Here is an 11,394-nt window from a genome sequence, read left to right on the forward strand (position 1 = left end):
GTCCTGTAGATGTTTGGGTATTCCCCCTTTCTACTGGATGCAGTCACCCAGATAAATGCCTGTAGGTTCATATAGAGTAAGGGCCAAAGGGGTCATTACCATATACTTTATTACCATATAATCACAGGGTTACAGGGTCCTTCCTCCTAACAACCAACTATTCTCTTCTATCAATAGCTTCTGGATCTGAAAATTGGTTCAAGTTCTGGAACTGAGCAAGCTATTGAGACTTCTTTTTTATTAGGGTAAACATGCTTACTTTTCTATTCCTCCATTCTTGTCTTTTTCCAGTTGTTGATATTAATCAGCACTCTTGTTGGCTACCTGTCCTCTATTAACCAACTCCATAACTCCTTGCTGGTCAAGTCTCCTTGGCTGTTCCTCCTACTTACTCGTCATTATAGTATCTGTGGTATACTGACTTCTGGCAGTTAAGATTGACCTCCTTTTCTTTGGCTTGTATTACCTGGGAGCCCCGTCATCCACATGGATATGAATGAGCTCTATGACCACTTCCCAGTCCTGGCTCGAAGAGGAGAGTCACTCCTGAACTTCTGAGTGATGTTGATGCTCCTCTGACCTGTACATTCCTGATAGCCTTGGTGAATGTGTGTTCTCTGGAAGATGATACTCTGGATGGTGTTCTGACATCACACAATGTATTCATTCCAACATGCGTACTGCTGTCAGCTTCATTACTCCTTTCTCCTCTTTATAAGGGCAACTCAGACATTTCTACTCCACTCAACTTGAGCTAATCTTTTCTTTGGACTTCTAAGAAGGACCTAGCAGTAATTTTGCCTTCTGAGATTCTCTGGGGTCTTTGCCAGGGTGTTAATCCTCATATAGTAAGTGACTCTTACTCAATAAATTCTTGTTTATTCAAACTTGCATTTATTTTGATCAAACACCCTCAAAACCCAGACCTCAGATTTGTAAACTCCCCTGGAACATTCTAGCTAAATCTTGCAGTTACTTCAGTGTATGATGTCTTTCCTTCCTAACCAGGCCAAGTACATATTCATCAGGGTTATGCTGAAATTTGTTCTTAGTTATAGGCCTAGAAGCCAGTAGAGATGGTGGATAGAACTCTTTGGGGATTGTGATATGTTGCCTTGTCAGGGGTGGGTGGAAGCTCTGTAGAAATGCTAGCTCTTTCTAGGGACAAGTTATTCACCTCTGCAAGCCCTGGAGATTTTGCAGGCCATTTCTGTAAGCCCACTGGAGTTTTTGGAGTCAATAGCCCAAAGAGGTATTCATTGAGATGTCAGGACCTCAAATCAGGGTTCTGACCTTAGCATAACAGACTTATCTTGGCTGAGAAAACTTGGAGCTCTGCATCTCTATCAAATCCTGAGTGTGCTTCTTGGCCATGGTCCCTCTTCCACTCTTTGTATTGTTCTGCTCTGCTGGGATGTTTTCCCAGGTCAACATCCATGAAATCTTCAGGAATTAGGCTGTGACTTTCAGTCAGGAAGTAGCCAGACCTCCTACTATTGAGGATGGCTTCGTCTTTGCCCCCTGGATGGCAAGTGAGCCTGGCTTCTAAATCCCATCTTACTGCTTTTTTTCAAGTCCTCTGAGAAACAGATGCCAAAGTGAAACTGGGTTGCAAGAGCTTTAATTGGGGGAAACAGCTGTTGATGATAAAGGGAAGAAACAGGAGTAGGCAGGGAGAGTTTTCTGATTGCAAGGCAAATCTAACCCCTACAAAAGGAGAGAGGGAGAAAGGATTAGATTGGAAGTATCGCAGACTATGGCGAAGTTCTAAGAAAATTTTGGACAGAGAAGGGAGCTTCTCAAACTGAAGTTACTTGCACTGGTACCCAAACTGCATTCAGTCATTTACTCAGAGCAGCCAGAGATAATATAACCAGTGTGCAAATGCATTGGTGGATCCAGATGGTGGAGGCTGGAGCTGTCAGTCAGCTTTGTTCCCCACACCAGAGTACCAACATGGCAGATTTTCATGACTGCCACGTGCACCAAGTGTAAGCAAGTGACATTTAACTGGGGTAAATATAAAGTCTTAAAATTTGGAATTTAAAAAATCAATTCTATTATTACTGGGTGACAGAGTTCTGATAGAAAGATCTTAGAATTTTACCTCCTCATGTGTTCCACAGTGAAACAATAAGACAAAGTAGCTACCTTAGATGGCACTGGCAGCTTACCCTGCACTTGTTGAAATACTTCATCGATTCCCAAACATTAATAGCCCTATTGTTCCTCAGACCCTTGAGATCCCTTCACTGGTTTGTGGTAAGTTCTGAGTGACAGCTGGACTATATATACATGAAGAGAACAACGTACGAATGTTGTAAAAAAAAAAACAGTTACAGAAAGTTGAATGTTTAGTTAGTAGAAAAAAAATAATACCTTCAAATATTTGAAGGCTGTCTCATAGAAGAGAAACTTGTTTTGTTTTGCTTCAAGGAGCAGAATTAATAACAATGAGAGGTAATTACAGGAAGGCAGATTACAGTTCAGTAAAAGAAGAACCTCAGTAACAAATAGAGTTACCCAACCTTTGAATAAACACTTCAGTTAAATACTAAGCTCCCCGTCACTGGCTGGATGACCAGGGATGTTCCAGACTTGATTATTGCATTTAGTAAAGACTGAGTATGATCTGTAAGCTCCATTGCCACCCTGGAATTTTTATGATTCCTCAGTTTAAATGCACGGGAAATCACAAAGCTTTACTTGAGTTTTCCTATTTAGTTCACTGTAATCTTAGGAAATTTCTGTAATAGAAGAGGAACTTGAAAAATTGAATGCACTAAGAACTATGGAATTAACTTTTCTTGATTGCGTGAACAATTCACATACACTTATTGCTATTGGAATACTAGCCTTTTGTGTTTTAACAGCACTTTTCTAGAACAGACTTTAAAAATTGCTTAGTACATTTTATAAATGAGAAAACAGGATCTGTGACTTGACCACATTCACACATCAGTTTAGAAGTGGAGTTGGGTCTATATGCTGACGTACGATTTCAAATCTAGGTGAATGTGTTCTCACAGCATCATTATTACTTTCATTGTTCTTATTTGGATAGACTATGATGGAGTCAGAAATAATAAATAATTCATTCATTCAAAAGTAATGAATAATTAATTCCTTCCTTGTTAAGTTAACTTAATTCAGTATGTATTAAATCAGCACCAATTTTGTGACCAAACATCCTCAGTACTAGGAGATGGGTAACACATTTTTTCCCTTTGTCCTTCAAGTGCTTGCAGTTTTTTTGCTAGAGAGATGAAACTTACATATAGAAACATTTAGAAAAAGAAATTATTATACTTTTTAACTTTATAAAACTTGTTAAATAAATCAATTTTTATGTACTATTACAGATTTTAAAAATTATTTTCTTGTGAAGCTTAAATGCAAGCATACATCTACTGATCCTCTTGAGTATTTATCACTTTTAGTCCAAGCATTTATTTTTCTTGGGATTGCCATTCTACCTCCCTTCTGCGTTGCATCTAAATAATTTCATGGGAGCAGCATTTTTCAAGGTGGCGTTTTCCCCAGTCATTTGTTCCATCTGGCTATTACCATAATCCATGCTTAACAAGCAGATTTCTTTCCTGGAAATGTTGGTACTTGGAATAAAAGCGTTCAACTGGACCCTCTCAATTGGTTGAAGTTGGAATTGGGAAACCAAAGGCTGAGCCAAGCTATGTTTGTCACCATCCAACAGGAGCACCGAAGAGAAGACTGAGAAAGCAACACAGAGAGAAACAAGGACCACAGGTGGATAACAGCCCTCCGCACTCAGGTCCCAAGTCTAATTGTTCCAGACGTTGGATTGCAACAAGTTCCCTCTTCCTCCCTTAGTTTGGTTGTTCAATTATTCCTTGGATTTTGTAAAATACTTCCCCCTGCCCATAATCTGCCAATCAAGTTCACCTTTCACTAAAACTGGTTCATGTGGGGTTTCTGAAATTCACAACAGGAAGAGTTCTAACATAAAATGTGAATGAAAAGACAAAACTGGCCCAATATGTGTCACATACACAGGTAGAGACAGTGTATGGTGGTAGAAAGATTGCTGACTGAAAGTGAAAAGGCCTAGGCCATGGCCGCAAGTCGGCACTGACTAGCTTTGATCTACCATTAACTCCTCAGTTGCTTTGTCTGGTAAAAAGGATTAGATGATCCTTTAAAAACTCTCTTATTGAAAAACTTTATTCAAATGTCATTATAAGGAAAAACCGAAATATTAAGCAGATGGAGGAGAGGGGGATGGGGCAGATCCTCTCTGTTACCCCACAGGGCTCCATGGAGCCATTAGAACAAAGAGCTAGATGATGTCTAAGTCCTAAGTTGTCCCTAATATCCTGTAGTTTAAAAAATAAAACACAGGAAGTTTTAGTTAGCAAAGGTAACTAACTATTGGTTACATTCAAAGGGAAGGAAAACACAAAACAAATTCTGGGGTGGAACTAGCAGCTAATTAAAAGCTCATACTTCTGATAAGTAAGAGTTCCCAGGCACACTCCTATCAAGCATCCATGAGGGAGTGACTCCAGATCAGGTGAGCTTTTCCCCATCCACCAACCATGAAGAAAAATTGCTGATAGTGTAGAAATGGGATCATCTCCATGAGAAGCAAATGATGATTATTATGCTAATCCCTAATCAAAACTGGAAAGGAACTCTGAGAATGAAAAGCAGTTAAAGGAATAAAAAATACCATCAAAACTGAAAATCAACCTTTAGATCACAGAAGAAAAACCAATTGGTATTCTCTTGCTGACATTTGCTAATTGAATTTTTCTGACCATAAGTGCACATTGATTTTCTCCCATGGATGTGAAGAGTGCCACATACGTTATTTTGAAAATTATATACCAAAAAGCGGTTTTAGTTCTCAGTTTGTAAAAGCAAACATCCTTCAGAGTAAATAGATCTGCAAGGCTCCCCATCCTGACAGATTAATTTCCCCACACGAGAGATGCTGTATCTAATTTTATTCTGTGTGAAAGGTAATCCAATCCTTACTTTCCAGTCAATTCTGCAAGTGCCCAAGCATATTTGGTTCCGTTCAGTAGCCTGGAAACTTCAGCAGAATAGTTTCTTTCAGCTCTCCAGTCATCTGTACCTCACTGTTGAACTAGGATAGTAACACCTTGTGTTTTCAATTTTTCCAATGTCTTTTGTAACCAATGTTACCAGTTTGTAGGTTGGTTGTCAGGTATCCTTAATGTAGAGGAAAGTTTTAATGAGTATTTCCTAAGCAATACTCATAAGATACCAACAGGCCTTTCCTAACAGATGGTAAAAACAGCTGCAGAAGGAGATTGAATACAATGCCTAAGGTTCCAAAGAAAAACCTGGGCACAGCTTAGTTTTTTAATTTTTGCCTTTGAACTTCCACTGGATAATATATTTGACTTTCAGTTAATTTTTAGAAAAGGGAAACTGCATTAGACTTTTGACACTTTTTCCATATTCTTCTTTCATGGTCAATGTGTCAACGGCCTATGGAGTCAATAAATCAGTGAGTATTTTGAAAATCTCTGAACTTGTGGCTCAGGGGGCATAAAAATAAACTTACTCTGTAAATGGCCTAGAAATGTAAGATGCCTATATTACATAGATGCAATATAGTAAATATGTTTCTTTTATTCTGAGGTCTCACACTTTCTCAAATGTTTCAAACAGTTCTGAAATTGAGACACACTTAAGACTGATAGTGTTATGAATTTGCTGTTAGTCAGACAGTAGGTACAACACATCAGTGACTGAGTCCAGGTGGAGACTACTCATAAGTGTTCATTGTGATATTCTTTGAATGTCTCCGTATGTTTCAATTTTTTAATAACAAATGCAAAGAAGACATGGTTTTGAAAATTGTGGACATGAATAGCTCTCAGTCTAAAAGTATTTCTTAAAATTTAGATTGTAAATGTACAGAAATATTATAAATACATTAACCTTTTTTTTGCTTCTATCATACATAAGACATAATTTTAAAAGTCTAGAAGAATTCTTTTAAAGACATAAAATAACAACTCTCAGTAATAAGAAACATTGTGTGAAAGGTTAGCTGGCAGTGATTCATTTTTAATTTCTTAGTGGTACTGAAATTAATGGTGAATTGCACAATCAAGCATACTTTAAATTTGATAAAACATGCTTAGTAATATTTCCAACACTACCTTTCAATAAATAACTTACAGTTTTAAGTTTGTATCTGAGTGCTAAATAAACATATCAGCTTCCATTTAATAAACATCTATAATGTGCTAAAGACTTTACATTATCATTTTATTGAGTCCTCAAAATAAAACCGATGTGTATTATTTCCTCTATCTTACTGATAAGTCAACTAAGACTCACAGAAACTGATGGCTTGCTGATTGTTCTATAGCTAAAAATGTAATAGACCCATCATTCAAACTCAGGCCTATGTGTTCTGAAACACCATCCCTACTAAATAAAAAGGACTTTCCTACAGTGAAGGGAATGGAAACAAACAAAAACAAACAAAAGTACACGAACGATAAAAATACTTTAAAACTTCCAAACAATTAAACTTGTGCTGTGGACAGAAGGAAGAACCATCTTCAAGAGAAACAATGTGTGTAAATAACACTTTCAACTTTATTATTTTTTTTTAACTTTTAACTTTACAAGTCATCTCTAGGATTGTAAGCTGTTTGCAAAATGAGGCATACATTAGAATTATCTTGTGTGCTTTTTTAAATTACAGATTTCTGAGTCTGACCCCCTGCAGACTCCCGATTCAGTAGCTTTGTAAATGTGCCCCAGGGAATTTGTCTATTTAAAAGTTTCCAAGGTAAATCTGGTACATGGACACATTTGAGAACCTCTGCTCTGAAGAGGAGATGTTGCATGAATGTTAAGAGCACCTGTCTTCATATCCAGCTAACGCTGGATAAACCATGTTCTAGCTGATGACTCCTTTGGCAAGTTACCTTTTCACTCTGTGTTTCGGTATTTCTGTCTCTAAAATGGGAGGACACACTAGTACAAATGCTAGTACACACCTTATAGGGTGGTTGTGAGGATTAAGTACATTTATACATTAAATGTACGTGATGTTCTTAGAACTGTTCTTGACCTAGATCAACGGTGTAATACTTGTTGGCTTCTATTAGGTAGTTAGCATTGATTATCTTTATGTATCCACAGGTTACTGGTAAGAGACCCATATAAAACAACAAAATGAAATAAAAAGTGAGGAGATTTCTGTTTCCAACCAAGATGGCATAATGGGAACTGTATTTACCCTCCCATCTGAAATGACCGGATAAAACATATTAAACATTGCTTTTCAAGGTACTGAATAGAAAACAAGATAATAATCCCTGATTAATGGAGGGAAATGAAATGGAACCCATGATTGCCCTTGTTTTCTGATGGAAAGAGTTTTCTTGCCATGGTGCAAGGAGGAGAACCCAAGTACAATGCAGTGATTTCCCTGAGTTTTGCAGGCAAAGCTGAGAGTCTGGGGGACAAAGTTGGCTAGCATTAGTGAGACAGGTTACCAGAGAGAAGAGAGCTGTGTGGAGAGAGAACTCCAGAGGTCAGCTGGCAGTCTATCTCAAGTCTTCAGCCGAGTACTAATCAGCTTCTATGTTCAGAAAATTGCATGGAAAGAATCACCGTGAAAGATTAGAACTAATAGTGCCCTACTCTCAAACCGGATCAAAATCAGTGTATGCTCTCAGCAGTCAGAGAAGGAAAAAATGCACGACTCATGCAGTCTTAGTAGAATACATAAGAGTCCTACCTCAGTGACTTAGAATAATTAAACTCAGTCTGAGCACTACTACAAATAGTGCAGTGTCAAAAAATCTTGAAACCAATCCCAAAGGGTAAAATTTTTCCAAGTAACTAATCTGCATCCCAGATCAAAGCACATGAATATTTATGGAAATAAAAAATATCCAGGGGGCAGTAAGGTTAAATTGACAATGTCTGTTATACCAGGAAAATTTACCAGATATGATTGTTAATTTTATGTCAATTTGACTGGGATAAGGGTGCATAGATATTTGGTAAATATTATTCTGATTGTGTCTGTGAGACTGTTATGTGGTGAGTTTAACATTTAAATTGATAGATGAGTAAAGCAGGTTGCCTTATCTAATGGGGGTGGGTCTTGTCCAAACAGTTGAAGGCCTGCGTGAAACAAAAGGCTGACCCTCTTGCTGAATAAGATGAAACAGAACACTTTTTTCTGCTTTCACACTTGTACTAAAAAAAAACAATGGCTTCTTCTGGTTTTGAGCTTGGCCTTTGGACTAGAGCTACACCATCTGCTTTCCTAAGTCTCCAAATTGCTGACTAGAAATTTTGGGACTTGGCAGCCTGTATAATCACGTGAACAAATTCTTTATAATAAATCTCTTTATTATGCATATATATACATCCAATTGATTGTTTCCCTGGAGAATCCTGACTAATACATATTCTCAGTAGAATAGTTCTAGAGGAACAGAATTTTAAGGATGAGCTTTCTGAATTGGTTCTAAGTTTCTGGAAATGGCTTTCTAATCTGATTAAATTTAAATATATGAATGACTACGTTTCTAGTAGTAAAGAGGGCACTGCTCATCCTCAGTTCCAAGTGCATAATTGGAAGGGACATGCTCAGCGCCTGGGATAGTCCCCATATTGGTTCCCTGACCTGGAAGTGAGTGCTACTAAGTGGGAAAAGTCAAGTGGAAGCTACTGCTTCTACCAAGAAAAATAGTCAACCAAAAGCAATACCACATCCCCAGAAGGATTGCAGAGATTAATGCCACCACCAGGGACTTGAAAGATGCAGTGGTGGTAATTCCCACTCCACTCTCCTTCAAGTGGCTTATTTGGGCTGTATAAAAGCATCTAGATCTTGGAGAATGACAGTGGATTATTGTACATTTACCCAGGTAGTGACTCCCTGGACCAAATGCCCATGGTCCCCTCTCTTGTCAGACTGCCCTTTCTCCCCTTTCCTGCAATACCCTGCACATTTGGCCTTATTAATGTTTCTATGAGAACAGTTGAGAGAGGAAGAGAAGACCATCCAGCTGATCTGTTGGCCATAGCCCATGGTAATTGCAAGCTAGCCATGTCTTCTTCTAAGCAAAGTGAACAATTAAGTGGACTGCTACCAGTTTTGTCCACTTGGAGGATTTCCCTTTACCCCTGTCCTTCCATGCTGTCCTAGAAAGGGGCTATTGTGCTGCACATGTCTACTTTTGAGTGGTGCCTGCCAAACATACAAAAGGATTTGTAAACCAGGCTCAGAGGGTCTTCTTTTCCCAGACTACTTTTCAACTCAACTTCCAGAACATTGACCGATATGTTTATGACTGCAAGATAGAACATTTGGAAAAGTCATTTTTAGGAAATATGATCATTCCACTGGGAAAGACTTAAAGATATTTACATCAAGATTTCATTAAAAAAAAAAGCCCGTCTAATTTTCCTACAATGAAACAAATAATTGACTAGGCTTCAACTCATAGCCTTTCTTTTGTCCCACATTCTTAAATATGAGCATATTAATAAGGATTGCCCAACATTTGAGAAAGGCATTAATATGAAAGAGATAGAAAAAACAAATAAGTAAGAACAAGCAACACAAAGACAAAAGCAAGCTTTGAGAGATGGGAGAGAATTTGTAGCTATGAAACAAAGGAAGTGAAAATCAGGAACATTATTTTGGAGACAGGATTTGGGGATTTGATGGTTTCTTAAATTTTAGCCAATTTGCCTTATTGTACTTTCTTCTGTTTTCATACTTTAAGAAAACTAGGTGCTGCTAATTCTAAGTTTCGGGGGGAGTTATTTGGTATAAATTGGCTTGGATTTGCCTTTTATCAATCCTTATTAATTACTAGCTTGCTTCAGTATTGTAAACCAATTAGTATTTGTCCATCAGCTTTCCAGTATCGTTATTTTTCTTTTTTGCTTTTTCTCTCTTCTCATCTTCTCTCTTCTTTTTGGTGTTTAAGTTAAAAAATATGAATTCAGAAATGAAAGTGTCAATAGAAGTAGATTATAGAATTCACTCAGGATACCCAATATTTGATAAGCCTAGGGGAAGATACCACCTATGAAAGAATGTAATAAAAACTCACAAGCAATAGGGCATGATTTTCCAGATTTAAAGGGTCTCTCCACACATATGGTGAAAATAGACTCACATTCATACACATAACAGTAAAGTTTCACAATGCTGGGGACAAATAGGTAGTGGTAAAAGTTTCCAGAGATGGGAGAGAGTAATTTACATAATGGGTAATTTGGAATCAGGGTGATTTTGAAATTCTTAATATGAGAAGCTAATAGAAAATTAATCATTGCTTTTTTTTAATTCAGAAAAAAATTAATCTAGAATTTTATATGCAGGCAAATCACTCATCAGGTGTGAATGTAGAAAAAGGCTATTTTCATATGTATAATATTACAAAAAGGATGACCTCTTATGAATCTTTTTCAGGACACACTATTATAAAATGAAAGAATATACTAAGAATAGGAAAAACATGGCAAACAGAAGAGCCATCACAAACAGTGATGTAACTGAAAAATAGTAAAACCCCAGGATTGCTGACTAACCATCAGATTGAAAGAATAATTAGTCAATATGATAGTTGGACTATGGCATTATTCAAGAGAAATGCACCCTGCCCATCCACCCCCCAAATAGAAGTGATAATATTATATTATCACTTCTATTTTATTGAGTCATGTTGAATAGCTAAGGATTACTTAAGATCTGAGAAAAGTTCAGAAATATAGAAACCAAAAGTAACAAATAGGAAAAAAAATCTCAAGCAGAGAATACATGCATGAAACCAGACATCACTTTATTTCTTTAAGAAAAACAGTAAGAGAAAAAAACAAGGATTAAGACAAATTTTTTTAGGAATAATTTGATGAACTTTCAAACTTAACACCCACAAACCAAATAATACAGTTAAAAAATGGGCAGAAGGTATGAAAAGACATTTTTCCAAAGCAGATACATGACCGCCAACAGAAACATGAAAAAACGCTCCAACATCAAAAATCATCAGGGAAATGCAAATCAACACTTCAATCAGATATCACCTCACACCTGACAGAATGGCTAAAATCAACAATGCAAGAAACACGAGGTGTTGATGGGGCTGTGGAGAAAGGGCAACTCCTTTCCACTGCTGGGGGGAATGAAAATGGGGCAGCCACTCTGGAAAACAGCATGGAGGTTCCTCAAGAAGTTAAAAATAGGACTACCCTACAATCCAGCAATTGTAATACTAGGTATTTACCCAAAGAATACAAAATATTAATTCAAAGGGATACATGCACTCTAATGTTTATAATGGTTTATCTATTATAGCCAAATTATGGAAACAGCTCAAGTGTCATTCC

At 37.3% G+C, this 11,394-nt stretch overlaps 1 long non-coding RNA gene across 2 annotated transcripts in view; it reads left to right on the forward strand.

Annotated features, from left to right (window-relative positions):
* Nucleotides 1–2,156: 2,156 nt before the first annotated feature.
* LOC115303389 overlaps nt 2,157–11,394 on the forward strand; it is a 13,168-nt gene continuing 3,930 nt past the window's right edge. The window contains exons 1-2 of one of the 2 annotated variants that reach the window (XR_003914017.1): nt 2,157–2,262; nt 7,174–7,180. This is a non-coding gene — a long non-coding RNA (uncharacterized LOC115303389). Of the gene's footprint in view, nt 2,263–7,173; nt 7,181–7,215; nt 7,321–11,394 lie in introns of those variants that run through there. The other variant, XR_003914016.1, reaches the window with a different exon arrangement.

This window comes from Suricata suricatta, chromosome 10 (genome assembly GCF_006229205.1).
Source record: "Suricata suricatta isolate VVHF042 chromosome 10, meerkat_22Aug2017_6uvM2_HiC, whole genome shotgun sequence".
Classification (NCBI taxonomy): Eukaryota; Metazoa; Chordata; class Mammalia; order Carnivora; family Herpestidae; genus Suricata; species Suricata suricatta.